This window comes from Arachis ipaensis, chromosome B7, assembly GCF_059453495.1.
Source record: "Arachis ipaensis isolate K30076 ecotype BB chromosome B7, ASM5945349v1, whole genome shotgun sequence".
In the NCBI taxonomy this organism is placed as follows: Eukaryota; Viridiplantae; Streptophyta; class Magnoliopsida; order Fabales; family Fabaceae; genus Arachis; species Arachis ipaensis.
The window spans coordinates 59,756,051-59,780,632 of record NC_142442.1 but is presented as its reverse complement, the minus strand read 5'-3'; the positions used below and the strand labels follow the sequence as shown (position 1 = coordinate 59,780,632).

The window sequence follows — 24,582 nt, the reverse complement described above, 5'->3', positions numbered from 1 at the left end:
ATGATTGGCATCTATAGGAACTTAGAATTTAGATAGTGTTATTGATTCTCCTAGTTTAGTTTGTTGATTCTTGAACACAGCTACTTTATGAGTCTTGGCCGTGGCCCTAAGAAATTTGTTTTCCAGTATTACCACCGGATACATAAATGCCACAGACACATAATTGGGTGAACCTTTTCAGATTGTGACTCAGCTTTGCTAGAGTCCCCAATTAGATGTGTCCAGGGTTCTTAAGCACACTCTTTCTTTTGCTTTGGACCTCGACTTTAACCGCTCAGTCTCAAGTTTTCACTTGACACCTTCACGCCACAAGAACATGGTTAGGGACAGCTTGGTTTAGCCGCTTAGGCTAGGATTTTATTCCTTTAGGCCCTCCTATCCACTGATGCTCAAAGCCTTGGATCCTTTTTATTTACCCTTGCCTTTTGGTTTTAAGGGCTATTGGCTTTTTGCTCTTGCCTTTTGGTTTAAAGAGCTTTTGGCTTTTTCTGCTTGCTTTCTCTTTTTCTTTCTCTTTTTTTTTCGCTTTTTTTTTTTCTGCAAGCTTTTGTATTCACTGCTTTTTCTTGCTTTAAGAATCATTTTTATGATTTTTCAGATTATCAAATAACATGTCTCCTTTTTCTTGATTCTTCAAGAGCCAACATATTTAACATTCATTAAACATCAACTTCAAAAGACATATGCACTGTTCAAGCATTCATTCAGAAAACAAAAAGTATTGTCACCACATCAAAATAATTAAACTAGTTTCAAGGATGAATTCGAAACCATGTACTTCTTGTTCTTTTGTAATTAAAACGGTTTTCATTTAAGAGAGGTGATGGATTCATATTCATAACTTTAAGGCATAGACACTTAGACACTAGTGATCATATAGTAAAGACACAAACATAAATAAAACATAAAGCTCAAAAATAAAAAAACAGAAAATAAATAGACAAGGAGATTAAGGAATGAGTCCACCTTAGTGAGGGTGGCGTCTTCCTCCTCTTGAAGAACCAATGGTGCTTTTGAGCTCCTCTATGTTTCTTCCTTGTCTTTGTTGCTCCTCCCTCATAGCTCTTTGATCTTCTCTAATTTCATGGAGGATGATGGAGTGCTCTTGATGCTCCACCCTTAGTTGTCCCATGTTGGAACTTAATTCTCCTAGGAAAGTGTTGATTTGCTCCCAATAGTTTTGTGGAGGAAAGTGCATCCCTTGAGGCATCTCAGGGATTTCATGGTGGGAAATTTACTCATGCTCTTGTTGTGGTCCATAAGTAGGCTCTCTTGTTTGCTCCATCCTTTTCTTAGTGATGAACTTTTGAGATGAATCTCTCCATCTCCCATGACTCAGAGGTGGAAGCTGTTGCCTTCCCTTTCCTCTTTCTAGAGGTTTTTCTGGCCTTAAGTGTCATAAATGGTTATGGAAAACCACAAAGCAACGCTTTTACCACACCAAACTTAGAAGGTTTGCTCGTCCCCGAGCAAAAGAAGAAAAAAAGTAGTAGAAGAAGAAGAAAATGGAGGAGATGGAGGGAGAATGTGTATTCGGCCAAGGGGGTTTTAAGTGGTTATGATGTGTGAGAAGGAAGGAGTGATGGGTTGAATTTGAGTGGGTGGGTGTAGGTGGGTTGTATGATGGTTTTGGAGGAGTAATGGAGGTGATTGGTGGAAGTTGTTTGGGGAAGAGAGTTATGGAAAGGTGTGAAGAGGAGAGAAGAAAAGGTGGGGATCCTGTGGGGTCCACAGATCTTGTGGGGTCCTGTGGGGTCCACAGATCCTGAGGGAATCCTGTGGGGTCCACAGATCAAGTGGGGTCAAGGACTTAACATCCATGCCTAATTAGGCGTGTAAAATGCCCTTGCTATGCAATCCTGGCGTTTAACGCCAGACTGCTGCCTGTTTCTGGCGTTAAACGCCCAAATGTAGCTTGTTTCTGTCGTTTAACGCCAGGTAGATGCTTGTTTCTGGCGTTAAACGCCAGACAGATGCTTGTTTCTGGCATTTAAATGCCAGACTACTCTCCTCCAGGGTGTGCTATTTTTCATTCTATTTTTCATTCTATTTTTGATTTTTCAGTAGTTTTTGTGACTCCACATGATCATCAATCTAATAAAACATGAAATAAACATAGAAATAAAAATAAAATAATTAAGTAACATTGGGTTGCCTCCCAACAAGCGCTTCTTTAATGTCAGTAGCTTGACAGTGAGCTCTCATGGAGCCTCACAGATAATCAGAGCTTTGTTGGAACCTCCCAACACCAAACTTAGAGTTTGAATGTGGGGGTTCAACATCAATCTTAGAGTTTGGTTGTGGCCTCCCAACACCAAACTTAGAGTTTGACTGTGGGGGCTTTTGTTGACTCTGCAGTGAGAGAAGCTTTTCATGCTTCCTCTCCATGGTTACAGAAGGAGATCCTTGAGTTTGCAACACAAGGTTGTCCTCATTCAGTTGAAGGACTAACTCTCCTCTATCCATATCAATCACAGCTCTTGCTGTGGCTAGGAAGGGTCTTCCAAGGATGATGGATTCATCCTCATCCTTCTCTGTGTCTAGGATTATGAAATCAGCAGGGACATAAAGGCCTTCAACCTTTACTAACACGTCCTCTACTTGTCCATAAGTCTGTTTTCTTGAGTTGTCTGCCATCTCTAATGAGATTCTGGCAGCTTGCACCTCAAAGATTCCCTGTTTCTCTATTACAGAGAGTGGCATGAGGTTTATCCTTGACCCAAGGTCACATAGAGCCTTCTCAAAGGTCATGGTGCCTATGGTACAAGGTATTAAGAATTTTCCAGGATCCTGTTTCTTTTGAGGCAATGTCAGTTGATCCAGATCACTCAGTTCATTGGTGAGCAAGGGAGGTTCATCTTTCCAAGTCTCATTACCAAATAATTTGGCATTCAGCTTCATGATTGCACCAAGGTACTTGGCAACTTGCTCTTCAGTAACATCTTCATTCTCTTCAGAAGAAGAATATTCATCAGAGCTCATGAATGGCATAAAGAGGTTTAATGGAATATCTATGGTCTCCAGATGAGCCTCAGAGTCCTTTGGTTCCTCAGAGGGAAATTCCTTATTGATCTCTGGACGTCCTAGGAGGTCTTCCTCACTGGGATTCACGTCCTCTCCCTCCCTTACAGGTTCGGCCATGATGATTAATTCAATGGCCTTGCACTCTCCTTTTGGATTTTTTTCTGTATTGCTTGGGAGAGTTATAGGAGGAGTTTCAGTGACCCTTTTACTCAGCTGGCCCACTTGTGCCTCCAGATTTCTAATGGAGGACCTTGTTTCATTCATGAAACTTAAAGTGGCCTTAGATAGATCAGAGACTATATTTGCTAAGTTAGATGGATTTTGCTCAGAGTTCTCTGTCTGTTGCTGAGTGGATGATGGAAAAGGCTTGCTATTGCTAAACCTGTTTCTTCCACCATTATTAAAGCCTTGTTGAGGCTTTTATTGATCCTTCTATGAGAGATTTGGGTGATTTTTCCATGAGGGATTATAGGTGTTTCCATAGGGTTCACCCATGTAATTTACCTCTGCTATTGCAGGGTTCTCAGGATCATAAGTTTCTTCCTCAGAAGATGCCTCTTGAGTACTGTTGGATGATTCCTTCAATCCATTCAGACTCTGAGAGATCATATTGACTTGCTGAATCAATATTTTGTTCTGAGCTAATATGACATTCAGAGTATCAATTTCAAGAACTCCCTTCTTCTGAGGCGTCCCATTACTTACAAGATTCCTCTCAGAAGTGTACATGAACTGGTTATTAGCAACCATGTCAATGAGCTCTTGAGCTTTTACAGGCGTTTTCTTTAGGTGAATGGATCCACCTGCAGAATGGTCCAATGACATCTTTGATAGTTCAGATAGATCATCATAGAATATATCCAGAATGGTCCATTCTGAAAGCATGTCAGAAGGACACTTTTTGGTTAGTTGCTTATATCTCTCCCAAGCTTCATAGAGGGATTCATCTTCTTTCTATCTGAAGGTTTAAACATCCACTCTAAGCTTACTAAGCTTTTGAGGAGGAAAGAACTTGGCTAAGAAAGCCGTGACCAGCTTATCCCAAGAGTTCAGGCTATCTTTAGGTTGAGAGTCTAACCACACTCTAGTTCTGTCTCTTACAGCAAACGGGAAAAGCATAAGCCTGTAGACCTCGGGATCAACCCCATTGGTCTTAACAATATCACAGATCTGCAAGAATTTAGTCAAGAACTGAAAAGGATCTTCAGATGGAAGCCCATGAAACTTGCAGTTCTGTTGCATCAGAGAAACTAATTGAGGTTTAAGCTCAAAGTTGTTTGCTCCAATGGCAGGGATTGAGATGCTTCTTCCATGTAAATTGGAATTTGGTGCAGTAAAGTCACCAAGCATCTTCCTTTCATTATTATTATTTTCGGCCATGTTGTCTTCTTTTTCAAAAATTTCTGTCAGATTTTCTCCCGAGAGTTGTGCTTTGGCTTCCCTTAGCTTCCTCTTCAGAGTCCTTTCAGGTTCAGGATTAGCTTCAACAAGAATGTTCTTATCCTTGTTCCTGCTCATATGAAAAAGAAGAAAACAGAAAGGAAAATATGGAATCCTCTATGTCACAGTATAGAGATTCCTTTACGTGAGTAGAAGAAAGTAAGAATAGAAGAAGGAAAAGATGAGAATCCAAACACAGGGGTGAGGATAGAAGTGTTAATGGATGAATAAATAAATCCAGAAAATCCACTTTGAGTGCAGGGAGGTCAGGATCCAACAGCTTCTGCAGTACTTCTTCAACCTCTGAATCTGATTTTTGCTCAAGTCCCTCAATTTCAGCCAGAAAATACCTGAAATCACAGGAAAACACACAAACTCATAGTAAAGTCCAGAAATGTGAATTTTAATTAAAAACTAATAAAAATATACTAAAAACTAACTAAATCATACTGAAAACTATATAAAAACAATGCTAAAAAGTGTATAAATTATCCGCTCATCAGTCTGGCAGTTTAACCAACATGTGAACTCATGGCCAGTAGGACAGGCATGCATCATATACATTTGTTTGATTTATTTGGGTGTGCATTTTATTGTTGTGTTGTGTTTATGTGATTTATCTGACTATGTGCTATTTGTTACGTGCTTTATATGTCTTTCCTTTTGTGTGTTTGAATTATTTGATTTGATTGTATTTGCAGGTGTACGAAAGTGATGGAGGTTGAAGTGGATTGAATTCAGATTGCCCTTAGAGTTTGGTTTATGTGTTGGATGGATAAGAATGAGTGATGGAAGTTTGTTGGGTAGAAAGACCTTAGGTATGACTTTGATTCCTAAAGAAAATATCTATAAATTTACTTTGATTTTTCCTAAAGCATATATGACTACAAGACTTTTGGATATAAAATGTTATATAGTTAAGTAAAAATGACTTCAAAATAAATAAGTAAAGAACGCAAGTTTTCATAAAGATAAACTTTTTTGAGATGAACGTTGACCTGGTGCATTTATTTATATTAAATTTGTGGCATTCCCTTTTTCTACTAAGGGCCTTTGGGTTAGGTTCTCACCTCCCTATGTAAGACCACGAAATTTGAAAGTTATTAATAAATTATTTATGATCTATTATATTTATTTAAGATTATATTTTTAGAGATTTTTATATATAAATTGAGCAAATTCTTATTTATTATTTAGAGTTCTTATAATTGAAAAATAGTAAATATTTTATATACTTTAATTTTAAATATTTATATTTTTAACCTTATTTTATAAATAAAGGAGAATTAATTTACTTATCCCTAATTTTTATCAATTTGGTATTTAACTGAAAAATAATTTAAAGATTGGTAATTAAAAGATATTTTTAAAGATGGATACTTTATAAATAATTTAGGTGAAGTAATTTTTATTTTACTTTTTCTTTATTTTATAAAAATTACATTACTACCCCTATTTTAATAAAAAAATACCTAAACTAACCCACTAGTCCTAACCTAACCTAACCCAATCTAACCCTAGTTACCACCCATTCTCCCTTCACCACACTCACACCACACCTACGGAAGGAAGAAACAAAGAAAGAAGAAAGAAAGAAAGAAAGGGAAACGGGGAAGGGGGTACCATGGAAGAGAAGGAGAGGGGGAGAAGGGAAGGCGACGCGGTGGGCATCACTGCCGCTGCTGACAGAGAAGAGAGGAGATCTGAGAAATGCTGATGCCGAGGATGAGACGAAAAGAGAGGGAGACCGCGCAAGCTCGCCGGCCAGCCGTGCCCTGCCACCACGTCATGTAACACCCCGTTACCCTAAGCCTTATCTCTAGTTGTAAAGTAAAGGATAACAAAGTGCCACAACAGTTCTAAAGCTTATTGATAAACCCCAATTTTGTGGTTTATCTTGTGCTTAATTTAGGGAATTTTATCAACTTATCTCACATTTGTTCAATGAAATAGCATGGTTTTGTAATTCTCCCTAAATTGTGCTTAAGTGTGAAAACATGCTTTTTAGGCCTTAAAATAGCTAAATTTAATTCACCTTAATTCCATTCGATGCCTTGACATGTTTGTTGAGTGATTTCAGATTCATAAGGCAAGTATTGGATGGAAGAAGTGAAGAGAAAAGCATGCAAAGTGGAGAATTCATGAAGAAATTAGTATTTGGAGAACTCATGGCCACGCGCACGCGTCTCCCATGCGTACGCGTGAGAAGGACATTCACAAGGCCACATGCACGCATCACCCAGGCGTATGCATGAGAAGAAAATTTGCTAGTGACGCGCACGCGTCATCCACGCGTACGCGTCATAGCCAGCACGTGACCCCATTAAAGTGAATTCACTGGGGGCGATTTTTGAGCTGCCCAAGCCCAAATCCAACTCATTTCTGATGCTATTTGATGCAGAACTCAAGATGGGTCAAGGGGGGAGCAATTAAATTAGCTAGGATGATGCTTTAGTGAGTTTTCTAGAGAGAGAAGCTCCCTCTTCTCTCTAGAATTAGGGTTCTTAGGTTTATTTTCCTCTTAGATCTAGGTTTAATTTCTTGCTTTCATCTTGTTTCTTTTACATTTTCATGCTCTAGTAGTTCAATTCTCTAGTTTCTTCTTGTTAATTTCTCTTTTATGCCTCTTTTATATTTATGAACTCTTTGTTGGATTTGGATTTCCTTTAATGCACTTGATGTTTGATGTTCTTTTATTGTTGATTTGAGTTGTTATTGTTATTTTCTTATAATTGGTAGTTGTAGAATTTATCTTTCCTTGCAATTTATTATGCTTTCCTTGCAATTTATTATGCTTTCCTTTTATGCCTTCCAAGTGTTTGACAAAATGCTTGGTTGGATGTTAGAGTAGCTTTTTGAGCATTCTTGTCTTGGAAAGAGAAATTGGGCAATCTTGAGTCATTAATACCCAATTTATATTGGTGATCTAGAGTGATTAGTTAGTCTTGTATCCATTAACATTGCTTATGGATTGAGATTAACTAGTCCTATTTGACTTTCTCTCAATATGAAGATAACATTATACCTTCTTCCTATGTTGGAGATGACGAAATAGGATTAGCTCTTGTTAACTATTGTATGATAATTAATAACTAGGATAGAAAGCCTAGATTCTCAATCCTTGCCATGAATGCCTCTTTTTATTTTCTTACCATTTATTTTCTTGCCCTTTTTTTACCAACCTAACCCCTTGGATACCATAACCAATAATATGCATACCTCACTGCAATTCCTTGAGAAGACGACCCAGGACTAATACTCTCGGTTACTTTTATTGGGTTGGACTTGTGACAACCAAATTTAAACTTTGATTTGAGGATTGAATGTTGGTTTGGGCTATGCTCGCAACAAAATTATTTGGTTAAATTCTGAACCGGTATAAATCTTTAATATCACTTATAATATATAATATATGACCAAAAATTTATATAACTAGAAGCCCAATGAAGGAATAAATCTCAAAGTCGCATAAAGCGGAATTACGAAACATGAAGCGGTCACACACGATAACTAAATGCATAGGCACAGACAGAACAAGACATAATATATATAAAACCTTGCAGATAGCTCCAAAATACACAAGGTAATAATTAAAGTAAACAAGATATATATAAGTATGATGTACAAAAGAGGACTAGTGACAGCCTGCAGAGTTTAGGCCGGCTAGTCAAACTGAATACAACAGAGTTTTGAAGTTTTAAAATAGCAACAACGTATCTCTCAAAGTTTTCAGAAATAAAGCCTCTAAGGCAACAAGGTTATATAAATACAAAGGATGAGAGAGTGACTATATCAAAATAAAGTAGAATAAAATAAAGATGAAACCATACTCCGCTCTATCACCATCTCGCAACTCACTGAGGTGGGTTACGACCTGCATCTGAAAAATAACAACAATATATGGTATGAGAATCGGAGGTTCTTAGTATGGTAACAGTGCCCAATATGTAAGATGTAACGTTCCGGGATGCCAAAGGCAATCCTAGAACTTCACACCAAACAGATATTCAAGCTTAACGAAAATAAATAAATTAAACCATAAACCATAAATAGGATTATCTAAACTTAGGGAATATCTAACTAAAACTAGTCACACCACCGTATCCCATAGCTTTCAACAACCTAACCTCCGTGCGATCCCATTGCCACCGCCTACCGAACCTCCTCAATCCCAATAGAAAACACAAGTAATGCAGACAAGTAAAGCACAAGTAAAGTACATGTACAGCAAATAGAACAATTAGCAAGTAAGCATGTGATTCATTTAGGCATAATAGAAATTAAGTAAAGCACACAAATAGGTAGAAGATGCATAAGATGAATGCCTTTCCTATTGGCTCGTGATATCACTTGTCGGTCTATAACTGCCAACCCGTCACATCCTTCTGGATGTAGCCTTCCTTGCCACACCAGAGATATAGGCTCTGCACACTCATGCAGCAGAGAAATCTGCCACGCCAGAGATATAGACTCTGCACACTCATGCAACAGGGAGTCTGCTATGCCAGAGATATAGGCTATGTGCACTCATACAGCACGGAAGGAAACAACAACTGTGTCACCATAAATCATTCCAAAGATATAGTACCCGTTACACTCTTGCAGTAGAAAAACTGTCACACCAGGGATATAGGCCCTGCACACTCTCATATAATCCAATAATTTTATCATTCCTTTCCATGTTCTTAACTTATCATAACCATCATCGGTTTCCAATTTCTCAAATTATTATCAACTATCATCTCCTCTTAAGTTCTCTGAATCATCACCAATATAATACTCCGCCCGCTCAACCACAACTTCAGAAACCTAAGTCTCCGTCTTCTAAACTCATATAGAAATTCATCTATTTAAGTCTCTAGCTCATCTTTAATAATATTAGAACCTAATTACTCGATAGTACTCTTAAAGAACATTTGGAGGAAGTTTGAAAAGTTAGAACCCTTAAAAATGAAGAAAAATTATTTTTCAGCAAAACAGGGTATATGCGTACGCATGCCAAATGTATGCGTACGCATATTTAAAATTTTGCCCATCTCGCATACGCATACAAGAGTTTGCATACGCATACCCCTCCAGGATTGCAAAAGTTTGTAAAGTTGCAGAAATCAGGTTTTAACACCAAACTTTAAACATTCATAACTTCCTCTACAAAAATCCATTTTCATCAAACTTTATATCAATTTAAAGATCCTTAAATTAACTTTAATTTAAGACAAATTTCAACCAGTTTCGAAGTCTGAGGTTCAAGTTACGATCCGTCAAAGTTCACAAAAAACTAGTTTTTACCAAAAAATTAACTAGGTTTTCAAACTTCCAAAATTCACAACTAAACCAAATCAAAGCCTACTCAATCATCATAAAATACCATCACACAGAACAACTTACCATTTCATATCATCTCCATCAATTTCAATACATATCCCATTCATTCTCTTCCAACTCTTTCCACCATAAATCCAAGTTAGGGCAGGAAACTGAAGCGCAAGTTTCAAGTTCTTACCTACAAAACATTTTTAGAAATGACGGGCTCGATGAGAGCTTCGTGTAGCCACAAACGGCTCGTTAATCGAAGCTCCATAGCTCAAGTTATGGCTCTGGGAAGATGGTGATGAATAGTACCACCCTCCCCTCTCTCTCAATCCGCATTTCTCTCTCTCCTTGGTGGTGAAAATGAGCTGAAATCTCATTTAATAAGCATATATATGTTAAGCCTTGGGCTCAGTTTGGGTCCGGTTCAATCCGTTAGTGTTTTAGGTCCGTTTGACCCACTTCCAAGCAAAGCAGTTAATAAAACCCCTTATGAAATTTAGAATGGGAAAAAGCCCAGTATAAAGCATTTGCATATTTGGGGATGTCTAGCTGAGGTGCGACCTTATAGGCCGCATAAAAGAAAATTGGACTCAAGGACAATTAGTTGCTACTTTGTTGGTTATGCTGAGCGTTCACGGGGGTACAAGTTTTACAATCCTACATCAAGGTCTATTTTTGAAACAGGAAATGCGAGATTTCTTGAGGATGTTGAGTTTGGGAGGAAGAAAATATTAGGAATGTTGCTTTTGATGAAGATTCTATAACTGACAATGATCAGGTCTTTGTGCCTATTATTATTCAAGATACAGTTATAGTACAATAGCACAATGAAAATCCTATTGTAGATCTGGTTACAGAACAAGAGAACAATGAAAATATTATTATTGCTCAAGATACTGCTACAGCACAGGAAAATAATGAGAATCCTCCTCAACCCCAATCCATATAGCAATCTCAACAACCTCAAGAAGTACAATTAAGGAGATCCAACAGAAAAGGGAGAAAATCTATCGATGATCTAAAACAAGCTTTTCGTCAATGGTTTCACAAGTTTAATCAAGGCATTACCTCATATGATTTTGAGGTAAATATTATAGATGACTGTGTATACTACAAATTTAGTGGGAGTAACTACATTTTTTTGGTCTTATATATTGATGACATTCTACTTGCCAATAACGATATAGGTTTGTTGCATAAAACTAAGAAATTTCTATCGAACAAATTTGAAATGAAAGATCTTGGTGATGCCTCTTTTGTATTAGGAATCGAGATACTAAGAGATCTCTCTCAAGGTATTCTTAGATTATCACAAAAGAACTATATCGAAAATATTTTAAGTAGATATGTCATAGAAAGTTGTAGACCAATAGACACACCCGTAGCTAAAAGAGACAAGTTTAGTCTCAAGCAATACCCCAAAAATGATATTGAGAGGACAGGAATGCATGATAACCTTTATGCATCAGTGACGAACAAGATTTTTGCTAGTAAAGAATATCATAAAAACAGTCGCGTTGTAGATATAGTTTCTAAACCAACAAAAATCCCTTTCGTGCAAATGTTTTGGTTGTCACAAGTAACAAACCCCTTTGAAATTGATAACCGAGTATTCAAACCTCGGGTCGTCTTCTCAGGAAACTGCAGGGAAGTATGTTCTTATTATTGGTTATGGAGATTGTAAAATTGGGGTTTCAAGAATGAGAAACGAGTAATTTAATGGCAATTGAAAATAGATAAATACTGTAAAGCAAACTTTTGGCAAGGTATGAGAAATTGGAAGTCCAGGCTTAGTTATTCTTATCAACAACAATGAAAGTTGAATCTTAATTCCACTTAGTCAACCTTTACTAAAGTAAAGGAAAGTCAAGGGACTAATTAGTTTGATCTTCGAATCCTATTTATTTCCTAAGAAAAGGTTGGGATTATTGAAGCTCAGTTCAATTAGCAAAGATAACAGTTATCAATTATGTTGAGATAAGATAACTCCTGAGTTACTGCTTTCTTAACCAAGACCAAAAGAAGAAAAAGTAAATTTGCTGGAATAAAAATGCCTTCAGATGTAAAGCAACAATAACATAAATTAAAGAAAGAAATCATGAATTGAAATACCTCAAATAACATTAATAAGGGAAATTATAATCTAACATGAAGAGTTCATAAACTAAATTGGAAAAATAAATAAAAATAAAGAACCTGGGATTGAGAGTCACTCCTAAAACTAAGAGAAGTCCTAAATCCTAAGAGGGAGAGGAGAGAACTTCTCTCAAAACTAAATCTAAATCATGAAAACTAAACTAAAGTGGAGACTCCCTGAATGGATGCATTCCCTCACTTCATAACCTCTGGTCTATGCCTTCTGGACTTGGATTTGGGCCAAAAAGGGCTTCAGAAGTTGCTGGGAGCGTTTTCTGCAATTTCTGGTGCGTGGCCTCTGTCACGCGTCCGCGTGGGTCACTCGGTCACGTCGTTCGGAGCTTTTCCTTGCCACGCGGTCGCGTCAGTCATGCGACCGCGTCATATGCGTTCTGCTTAAGGCGCGCGGTCGCGTTAGTCATGCGGCCGCGTCGCTGTTGATTCGCGCTTGGCACGCGATCGCGTCGTCCATGCGATCGCGTGGATGCCAGTTTCTTCAGAACTCCGTTTTGCACTTTCCTTCCATTTTTGTATGTTTCCTTTCCATCCTTTAAGTCATTCCTGCCTTAGAAGATCTAAAACTACTCAACACACTAATCACGGCATCGAATGGAAATAAAGGTAATTAAAATAATTAATTTTAAAGCATAGAAAACTTGCTTTTCACATACATCACATAATAAGGAAGGAGAAGTAAAACCATGCAATTAATATGAATAAGTGGGTGAAGGATTGAATAAATCACTCAAACTAAGCACAAAATATATCATAAAATATGGGTTTATCAATCAGCACTAGGGAGCTTAATGTATGCTCAAGTCTGCACACGCCCTGTTATATCATTCTTAGTGGGAGTGTTGGGTAGATACTTGAGCAATCCTAGCATGGATCATTGGATAGTTGTTAAACGTGTAATAGTTATCTAAAGAGAATAAAGGATTATATGCTTACTTATCGGATATCAGAAAATTTGGAGATCATTGGGTCCTCTAATTCTGATTTCATGGCATATGGTTGCAAAACTTTGTCACTGAGCTTCATATAGTAAATAACATTGAAAGGCCATTAAAGATATTTTGTGACAATAAGTTAGCAGTACTATACTACAACAACAATAAGAGCTTGACAAAATCGAAGCATATAGACATTAAGTTCTTAGTTGTCAAGGAAAAAAATTCAAGAAAAACAAATTTTCATAGAACATATCGGAATACAGTATATGCTAGCAGACCCATTAACCAAGGGATTGATCCCTAAAGTCTTTCATGAGCACACTGCTCATATGAGTGTCAATATTTGTGATTCTTTGGTTTAGTGGGAGTTTATTTTATGCTATATGTTCTATGACAGATATTGAATTATTTTTCTACAGAATTAAGTTGATGGTTTATTTCATGTTATGTGAAATGTTCATTTTGCAATATTTATTTTGTGTTTGATCTCAATAAAGTTCTAAAGTTGGACCAGCTGAAAATAGACATGCATGAGATCACTTGGCATGTAATTTCCATATTACTCATCCAAATTAAATTTGATCTATGTCATTAAGTATATTAGGATGGTGATTGTCGTGGTTTAGTCACCACATTAATGTGATAAAAGCTGCGGTCATTCCATATCTAATATATGAGACGGACCAGATTGTTAAAGTAATAAGAGAAATAGCATTCAGATGCGCGCATAAAGTTTATAAGATGTGATTATGTCAAGAAAGAATATATGTATAGCCCAAGTGCGAGATTGTTAGCAAATTATTTTAATTTCCTAATTTGTTTGTGGGCAATACATATATTAATTATAATCACAACTTATGCTATTTCAAATTAAATGACTTATATAATGGTGATCTCATTTATTGTTATAAATGCTAAAATGAATATGTCATAATTACTTTTGATTTGGAATTAAATGAGAATAAAACACAAGAGTTTTATTCTTTTATCTTTATACACATAAACGTATGTGAGTCTAATTCTTGGAGAAGACTTTTATGGCGTGCAAAGAGTTGCAAGAGATTTTTCAATTTAGATCAGATGTCCATTGGTCAAGGAGTTGACAGCAAAGATTGGTCTCAGTGTGGATACGCATAGCGCCTTCGTACCATCAAAGGAGAAAATTATTTTTACTAGCGTACACACAGGGTTTCGGTCCCCAACATACCAAAGCCGCCTTAGCAACTCTTTCCCATCAGAGAAGTTGACAAAAGGCTTTGGTTGAAGAAGATCGAAATAACCACAAGATCCAAACTCTTCCGATCATGATTCATGTTTATGAATTCAAGTACGCTACCACATTCAAGTATTTTCTTTCTTAATGATTTAACATGGATGATCATTGGGTTAAGGAATTATGAGAAAATTGCAACAATTAGTGCCCGATTTTTTATTCTAAATTATTTTTGTCCTTTCAAAATAATAAATTCAATTTTTAAAATCTTATTTTCCAAAATACGCGGTACCGGACATACTAGAGCCAATACTGCCGGCTTAAGTGCCAGTACGCGATTTTACAAAAACTTTTCATAAAAGATACATTTTCCCACTCAGAAAAATTTATTGAATTCGAATTTCACCTTTATATTTTAAAGAAAACACTTCTATATTTTTGAACCTATTTCGAGTAATTGAATTATTATTTTATTAAAGCGTTTATTCTAATTCTTACATTCTCCCCTCCTAATAAAATTTTCGCCCTCGAAAATTCGAATCACGCTATATCCTCCTCGAAGTGTTCTACAGTGTCGATGTTTCCTCTTGTCTTCCACTGCATCACTCTGATTATTTGTCACTAAGAGTCCGACTTACTCCACTACCTCGAATAGAAAATTTTCCTTTAAACCAAATACTGCTTTTGTAACATTTTTCAAAACCTTCAAAACAAGTTCGATCTAAAGCTTTTCAATATCAAAGCTTTTTCAAAAGACTCAAAAATTATTTATTCTTAAATTAATCAAAATCATTTTCGATAAGTTAAATTATAAACCAATTTCACAACTCAACAAAATCATAGAACTCACTTTTCTTTTTAAACATATCATTCAAACCAAGAGTTTCGACCTAGTTTCAAATCCAAATAATTTAAACCAAAAGTTCCAAACCAATTCTCAAAATTATTCTAAGCTTCAAAAATTTTTCAACAAGATTCAAGGCCATACCGTTTAGAAATTGGAAATCCTAATTGAAAAACCACATAAGCATCAGTCGGCACTTCCTCTGCCACCAGTGCTGTGCCATACTTATCAATTGGTATGCCGCAAACTTCACGAACTAGTTTTCTGGAACATGTTGAGCTCGTAACGTATCGGCTAGGTTAGTAATCTTTACTACCTCTCCATTAACGTGATCGACATCGTCCGTGAGTTGCCATTCAGATTTTCTTTCCACACCAAACAATCGATATTAAGGTGATCAGTCTCAATATCTCAAGCTCAGTGCTTCAATTATCCCGAAAGTACTCACAAACAAGAATGCTATGCATATCAAACAGATATCTTAAATAGCACGAAAGAAAAATGATCCAAAGTGTACAACAAAACACAACCGGTCTATCCCTCAGGCTCACGAGGACGAACCGCTCTGATACCACTAAATGTAACACCCCGTTATCCTAAACCTTACCTCTAGCCATAAAGCAAAGGATAACAAAGTGCCACGATAGTTCTAAAGCTTATAATATATAATATATGTCCAAGAATTTCTATAACTAGAAGCCCGATGAAGGAATAAAGCTCAAAGTCGCGTAAAGAAGAATTACGAAACGCGAAGAGTTCACACACGATAACTAAACGCATAGGCACAGACAGAATAAGACATAATATATATAAAACCTTGTAGATATCTCCAAGATACACAAGGTAATAATTAAAGTAAACAAGATATATATAAGTATGATGTACAAAAGAGGACTAGTGATAGCCTGCGGAGTTTAGGCAGGCTAGTTGGTGCACGAAATTGTGATCCTTAACAACGGCGCCAAAAACTTGGTGCTCGAAACGTAATTCACACACTTTGTCACAACTTCGCACAACTAACCAGCAAGTGCACTGTGTCGTCCAAGTAATAAACCTTACGTGAGTAAGGGTCGATCCCACGGAGATTATCGGCTTGAAGCAAGCTATGGTCACCTTGTAAATCTCAGTCAGGCGGATTCAAATGGTTATGGAGTTTTAACAATTAAAAGATAAATAAAACGTAAAATGGGATAGAGATACTTATGTAATTCATTGGTGAGAATTTCAGATAAGCGTATAGAGATGCTTTCGTTCCTCCTGAACCTCTGCTTTCCTACTGTCTTCATCCAATCATTCCCACTCCTTTCTATGGCAAGCTTTGTGTAGGGCATCACCGTTGTCAATGGCTACTTCCCATCCTCTCAGTGAAAATGGTCCAAGATGCGTTGTCACCGCATGGCTATTCATCTGTCGGTTCTCGATCATACTGGAATAGGATTCAGTAATCCTTTTGCGTCTGTCACTACGCCCAGAACTCGCGAGTTTGAAGCTCGTCACAGCCATCCCTTCCCGGATCCTACTCGGAATACCACAGACAAGGTTTAGACTTTCCAGACCTCAAGAATGGCCACCAATAATTCTAGCCTATACCACGAAGACTCTGATCTCACGATCAGAAGGCTAAAAGATACACATTCAAGCTTGTTTGCATGTAGAACGGAAGTGTTTGTCAGGCACATGTTCATAAGTGAGAATGATGATGAGCGTCACATAATCATCACATTCATCATGTTCTTGTGTGTGAATGAATATCTTCGAGAAGAAATAGGCTTGAATTGAATAGAAAAACAATAGTACTTTGTATTACTTCATGAGGAACAGTAGAGCTCCACACCTTAATATATGGTGTGTAGAAACTCTACCGTTGAAAATACATAAGAACAAGGTCCAGGCATGGCCGAATGGCCAGCCTCCCTAAAGGTCTAAGATAGCATAAAACTAATCAAAGATCAGATTCAAAGACTCTGAATACAATAGTAAAAAGTTCTATTTATACTAAACTAGTTACTTGGGTTACAAAAATAAGTAAATGATACAAAAATCCACTTCCAGGCCCACTTGGTGTGTGCTTGGGCTGAACATTGAAGCTTTCACGTGTAGAGGTCTTTCTTGGAGTTAAACGCCAGTTTGTAACCTGTTTCTGGCGTTTAACTCTGCTTTGCAACCTGTTTCTGGCGTTTAACTCCAGAATAGGGCAGAGAGCTGGCGTTGAACACCAGTTTGTGTCATCTAAACTCGAGAGAAGTATGGACTATTATATATTGCTGGAAAGCCCTGGATCTCCATTTTCCAATGCAATTGAGAGCACACCATTTGAACTTTTGTAGCTCCAGAAAGTCCACTTTGAGTGAAGGGAGGTTAGAATCTAACAGCATCTGCAGTCCTTTTTCAACCTCTGAATCTGATTTTTGCTCAAGTCCCTCAATTTCAGCCAGAAATTACCTAAAATCACAGAAAAACATACAAACTCATAGTAAAGTCCAGAAATATGATTTTTATTTAAAAACTAATAAAAATATACTAAAAACTAACTAAATCATACTAAAAACTATGTAAAAATAATGCCAAAAAGCGTATAAATTATCCGCTCATCATAACAGCAAACTTAAATTGTTGCTTGTCCCCAAGAAACTAAAAATCAAATAGGATAAAAAGAAGAGAATATACTATAAATTTCAAAATATCAATGAAACTTATCTCCAATAAGATGAGCGGGACTAGTAGCTTTTTGCCTCTTGAATAGTTTTGGCATCTCACTTTATCCCTTGAAGTTCAGAATGATTGGCATCTATAGGAACTTAGATTTCAGATAGTGTTATTGATTCTCCTAGTTCAGTATGTTGATTCTTGAACACAGTTACTTTATGAGTCTTGGCCGTGGCCCTAAGCACTTTGTTTTCCAGTATTACCACCAGATACATAAATGCCACAGACACATAACTGGGTGAACCTTTTCAGATTGTGACTCAGCTTTGCTAAAGTCCCCAATTAGAGGTGTCCAGTGTACTTAAGCACACTCTTTTTTTGCTTTGGACCTTGACTTTAACCGCTCAGTCTCAAGTTTTCACTTGACACCTTCACGCCACAAGCACATGGTTAGGGACAGCTTGGTTTAGCCGCTTAGGCCAGGGTTTTATTCCTTTAGGCCCTCCTATCCACTGATGCTCAAAGCCTTGGATCCTTTTTATTACCCTTGCCTTTTGGTTTTATGGGCTATTGCCTTTTTGCTCTTGCCTTTTGGTTTAAAGAGCTTTTGGCTTTTTCTGCTTACTTTTTCTTTTTCTTTCTATCTTTTTTTTTTCGCCATTTTTCTTTTCTCTTTTTCTCTCTTTTTTTGACAAGCTTTTCTCTATTCATTGCTTTTTCTTGCTTCAAGAATCAATTTTATGATTTTTTAGATTATCAAATAACATTTCTCCTTTTCATCATTCTTTCAAGAGCCAACATATTTAACATTCATAAACCACAATATCAAAAGACATATGCACTGTTCAAGCATTCATTCAGAAAACAAAAAGTATTGTCACCACATCAAAATAATTAAACTAGTTTCAAGGATGAATTCGAAACCCTGTACTTCTTGTTCTTTTGTTTTTAGAACATTTTTCAATTAAGAGAGGTGATGGATTCATAGGACATTCATAGCTTTAAGACATAGACACTTAAACACCAATGATCATGTAATAAGACACAAACATAAACATAAAGCATAGTAAACGAAAAACAGAAAATAAGAACAAGGAGATTAAGGAATGGGTCCACCTTAGTGAGGGTGACGTCTTCCTCTTCTTGAAGAACCAATGGTGCTCTTGAGCTCCTCTATATCTCTTCCTTGTCTTTGTTGCTCCTCCCTCATAGCTCTTTGATCTTCTCTAATCTCATGGAGGATGATGGAGTGCTCTTGGTGCTCCATCCTTAGTTGTCCCATGTTGGAGCTTAATTCTCCTAGGGAAGTGTTGATTTTCTCCCAATAGTTTTGTGGAGGAAAGTGCATCCCTTGAGGCATCTCAGGGATTTCATGGTGAGGAATTTCCTCATGCTCTTGTTGAGGTCCATGATCTCTTGTTTGCTCCATCCTTTTCTTAGTGATGGGCTTGTCCTCTTCAATGAGGATGTCTCCCTCTATGTCAATTCCAGCCGAATTACAGAGGTGACAAATGAGGTGAGGAAAGGCTAACCTTGCCAAGGTGGAGGACTTGTCAGCCACATTGTAGAGTTCTTGAGGTATAATCTCATGAACTTCCACTTCCTCCCTAATCATGATATTATGAATCATGATGGCTCGGTCTATAGTAACTTCAGACTGGTTGCTAGTAGGAATGATTGAGCGTTGAATAAACTCCAACCATCCTCTAGCTACAGGCTTAAGGTCCAGTCTTCTCAATTGAACCGGCTTGCCTCTTGAGTCAACTTTCCATTGAGCTCCTTCCACACATATGTCCATGAGAACTTGGTCCAACCTTTGATCAAAGTTGACCCTTCTAGTGTAGGGGCATGCGTTTTCTTGCATCATTGGCAAGTTAAACGCCAACCTTACATTTTCCGGACTAAAATCTAAGTGTTTCCCCCAAACCATGGTAAGCCAATGCTTTGGATTCGGGTTCACACTTTGATCATGGTTCCTAGTGATCCATGCGTTTGCATAGAACTCTTGAACCATTAAGATCCCGACTTGTTGAATGGGATTGGTGAGAACTTCCCAACCTCTTCTTCAAATCTCATGTCGGATCTCCAGATACTCATTCTTTTTGAGCTTGAAAGGAACCTCAGGGATCACTTTCTTCTTGGCCACAACTTCATAGAAGTGTTCTTGATGGACCTTTGAGATGAATCTCTTCATCTCCCATGACTCAGAGGTGGAAGCAATTGCCTTCCCTTTCCTCTTTCTTGAGGTTTCTCTTGCCTTAGGTGCCATTAATGGTTATGGAAAAACAAAAAGCTATGCTTTTACCACACCAAACTTAAAATGTTTGCTCGTCCCCGAGCAAAAGAAGAAAGAAAGAAGGAGAAGAGGAAGAAAATGGAGGAGATGGAGGGAGAAGGTGTATTCGGCCAAGGGGGAGAAGAAAGGGTTGTGTTGTGTGAAAATAAAGAGGGGATGAAGGGTTTATATAGGAGTGGGGGAAGGTTTAGGGTTCGGCCATTAGGGTTGGGTTTGGGAGGGAAAAGAGTTTGAATTGTGGAGGTAGTTGGGGTTTTTGGGGAAGAGGGGATGGATGTGAGTGGGGAAGAGGTGATGGGGAAGAGTGATTGAGGTGATTGGTGAGGGGTATTTGTGGAAGAGAGTTATGAAAAGGTGTGAAGAGGAGAGAAGAAAATGTGGGGATCCTGTGGGGTCCACAGATCCAGTGGGGTCAAGGACTTAACATCCCTGCTCCAATTAGGCGTGTAAAACGCCCTTAGCATGCATGTCTGGCGTTAAACGCCAGCTTGCTGCTTGTTTTTGGCATTAAACGCCCAAATGTATCCTGTTTTTGGCGTTTAACGCCACTTCCATGCTCTGTTCTGGCGTTAAACGACAGTCTGGTTCTTGTTTCTGGCGTTTAACGCTAGCTTGATGCTTCTTTCTGGCGTTAAACGCCAGTTTGACGCTTCTTACTAGTGTTTAAACGCCAGTAAGTTCTTCCTCCAGGGTGAGCTGCTTTTAAAGCTGTTTTTCATTCTGTTTTTGATTTTTCAGTAGTTTTTATGACTCCACATGATCATCAACCTAAAAAAATAAAATAACAATAAAATAAAATAGATATAATTAAATAACATTGGGTTGCCTCCCAACAAGCGCTTCTTTAATGTCAATAGCTTGACAGTAAGCTCTTATGGAGCCTCACAGATATTCAGAGCATTGTTGGAACCTCCCAACACCAAACTTAGAGTTTGAATGTGGGGGTTCAACACCAAACTTAGTTTGGCTGTGGCCTCCCAACACCAAACTTAGAGTTTGACTGTGGGGGCTTTGGTTGACTCTGCAGTGAGAGAAGCTTTTCATGCTTCCTCTCCATGGTTACAGAAGGAGATTCTTGAGTTTTAAACACAAGGTTGTCCTCATTCAGTTGGAGGACCAACTCTCCTCTGTCCACATCAATCACAGCTCTTGCTGTGGCTAGGAAGGGTCTTCCAAGGATGATGGATTCATCCTCATCCTTCCCAGTGTCTAGGATTATGAAATCAGCAGTGATGTCAAGGCCTTCAACCATTTCTAACACGTCCTCAACATGTCCATAAGCATGTTTTCTTGAGTTGTCTGCCATCTCTAAAGAGATTCTGGCAGCTTGCACCTCAAAGATCCCAAGTTTCTCCATTACAGAGAGTAACATTCAGTTTATTCCTGACCCCAGGTCACACAGAGCCTTCTCAAAGGTCATGGTGCCTATTTTACAGGGAATTAGGAATTTACAGGATCCTGTTTCTTTTGAGGTAATTTCTGCCTATCCAATGCATTTAGTTCATTGGTGAGCAAGGGAGGTTCATCTTCCCAAGTCTCATTACCAAATAGCTTGGCATTCAGCTTTATGATTGCACCAAGGTATTTAGCAACTTGCTCTTTAGTAATGTCATCATCCTCTTCAGAGAAAGAATACTCATCAGAGCTCATGAAGGGTAGAAGGAGGTTCAATGGAATCTCTATGGTCTCTAGATGAGCCTCAGATTCCTTTGGTTCTTCAAAGGAAAACTCTTTATTGGTCACTGAGCGTCCCAGGAGGTCTTCCTCACTAGGATTCACGTCTTCCTCCTCCTCTTTGGGTTCGGCCACACCAAGTAAGGTAATGGCCTTGCACTCTCTTTTTGGATTCTCTTCTGTATTGCTTGGGAGAGTACTAGGAGGGGTTTCAGTGACTCTTTTACTCAGCTGGCCCACTTGTGCCTCCAATTTCTTAATGGAGGACCTTGTTTCATTCATGAAAGTTAAAGTGGCCTTAGTTAGATCAGAGACTATATTTGCTAAGCTAGATGGATTCTGCTCAGAATTCTCTGTCTGTTGCTGAGTGGATGATGGAAAAGGCTTACTGTTGCTAAACCTGTTTCTTCCACCATTATTAAAGCCTTGTTGAGGCTTTTGTTGATCCTTCCATGAGAAATTTGGATGATTTCTCCATGAGGGATTATAGGTATTCCCATAGGGTTCCCCCATGTAATTCACCTCTACTATTGCAGGGTTCTCAGGATCATAAGCTTCTTCTTCAGAAGATGCCTCTTGAGTACTGTTGGATGCAGCTTACAATCCATTCAGACTCTGAGAAATCATATTGACGTGTTGAGTCAATATTTTGTTCTGAGCCAATATGGCATTCAGAGTATCAATTTCAAGAACTCTCTTCCTCTGAGGCGTCCTATTACTCACAGGATTCCTTTCAGAAGTGTACATGAACTGGTTATTTGTAACCATGTCAATGAGTTCTTGAGCTTCTGCAGGCATTTTCTTTAGGTGAATGGATCCACCTACAGAATGGTTCAATGGCATCTTAGATAATTCAGACAGACCATCATAGAATATATCCAGGATGATCCATTCTGAAAGCATGTCAGAAGGACACTTTTTGGTCAGTTGCTTATATCTCTCCCAAGCTTCATAGAGGGATTTACCTTCTTTCTGTTTGAAGGTTTGAACATCCACTCTAAGCTTGCTAAGCTTTTGAGGAGGAAAGAACTTGGCTAAGAAAGCTGTGACCAGCTTATCTCAAGAGTTCAGGCTATCCTTAGGTTGAGAGTCCAACCATATTCTAGCTCTGTCTCTTACAGCAAACGGGAAAAGCATAAGCCTGTAGACCTCGGAGTCAACCCCATTGGTCTTAACAGTATCACAGGTCTGCAAGAATTTAGTTAAGAATTGAAAAGGATCTTCTGATGGAAGTCCATGAAACTTGCAGTTCTATTGCATCAGTGAAACTAATTGAGGCTTTAGCTCAAAATTGTTTGCTCCAATGGCAGGGATTGAGATGCTTCTTCCATGTAAATTGGAATTTGGTGCAGTAAAGTCACCAAGCATCTTCCTTGCATTGTTATTATTTTCGGCCATGTCTTCGAAAATTTCAGTTAGGTTTTCTCCAGAGAGTTGTGCTTTAGCTTCTCTTAGCTTCCCCTTCAGAGTCCTTTCAGGTTCCGGATCAACTTCAACAAGAATGTTCTTATCCTTGTTCCTACTCATATGAAAAAGAAGAGAATAAAAAAAATATGGAATCCTCTATGTCACAGTATAGAGATTCCTTATGAAAGTATAAGAAGAGAAGAATAGAGGAAGGAAAAGATAAGAATCTAAACACAGAGGGGAAGAGTGGGTTCGAATTCTTGGGTGGAAGAGAAGTGTTAGTAGATGAATAAATAATTAGAAGGAGATGAGAGAGGGAAGAATTCAAAAATTAAATAAAATAAAAATATTTTTTTTTGTTTTTATTTAAAAATTAAAGTTAAAATTCGAAAATAAGAAAAGAAATAAAATTAAAATTAAAATTTAAAATAATTAGTTAATTAAAAGGGATTTTGAAAAAGAGGAAGATGATTTTCGAAAATTAGAGAGAGAAAATTAGTTAGGTAGTTTTAAAAAAGATAAGAATAAAAAAAGATAAGATTAATTGAAAAAAAGATTTGAAAATCAATTTTGAAAAGATAAGAAGTTAGATAAGAAATTAGAAAAGATTTTGAAATTGATTTTGAAAAAGATGTGATTGAAAAGATATGATTGAAAATCATTTTGAAAAAGATTTGAAAAGGAAAGTAAAAAGTTTTGATTTTTGAAATCAAAGTTGATTACTTGAATAACAAGAAACTTGAAGATATGATTTTAAAATTTAAAGGTTGAACCTTTCTTAATAGGCAAGTAACAAACTTAAAATATTTTGAATCAATCACATTAATTGTTAGTAAATATTTTGAAATTATGAACAAGATAAGAAAAATATTTTTGAAAATCAATTTGAAATTTTCGAAAATCATAAAAGAAAAATGAAAAAGATTTGATTTTTGAAAAAGATTTGAAAAAGATAGAATTTTTAAATTGAAAATTTGATTTGACTCATAAGAAACAATTAAATTTAAAAACTTTTTGAAAAAGTCAACTCAAATTTTTGAAAGTTTATGAGAGAAAAAGGGAAAGATATTTTTTTTTATTTTTGAATTTTAATGAAGAAAGAGAAAAACATAAAATTGATGCAAAACATAAAAAATTTGGATTAAAATAAAAGATGCATGCAAGAATATTATGAGTGTCAAGATGAACACCAAGAACACTTTGAATGTCAAGATGAACACCAAGAACTTATTTTTGAAAATTTTTAAGAAAAGAAAAACATGCAAGACACCAAACTTAGAAATTTTCAATGTTGAGACATTAATAATTAAAAAATGCATGTGAGATACAAGAAAAGATAAAAAACAAGAAATTTTAAAGATCAAACAAGAAGACTTACCGAGAACAACTTGAAGATCATGAAGAATGCAATGCATGAATTTTCGAAAAATGAAAGAAAGAGATAAACATGCAATTGACACCAAACTTAAAAACTGACATAAGACTTAAACAAGAAACATCAAATTATTTTTGATTTTATGATTTTATTAAAATTTTGGGTATTTTTCGAAAATTATTTGGAAAAAGAAAAATAAGGATTTCAAAATTTCTAATGAGAATTCCAAGAATCATGCAATGTTAGTCTAAAGCTCCAGTC

General features: G+C 37.1%; 2 non-coding genes across 2 annotated transcripts; both read left to right on the top strand.

The window, feature by feature from the left end:
• Positions 1–3,903: 3,903 nt before the first annotated feature.
• LOC148552751 (small nucleolar RNA R71) lies at positions 3,904–4,011 on the top strand. Its single transcript, XR_015893379.1, has one exon. It is a non-coding gene; the product is annotated as a small nucleolar RNA R71 (small nucleolar RNA).
• Positions 4,012–22,436: 18,425 nt separating this feature from the next.
• Positions 22,437–22,544, top strand: LOC148552750 (small nucleolar RNA R71). Its single transcript, XR_015893875.1, has one exon. It is a non-coding gene; the product is annotated as a small nucleolar RNA R71 (small nucleolar RNA).
• Positions 22,545–24,582: the final 2,038 nt, after the last annotated feature.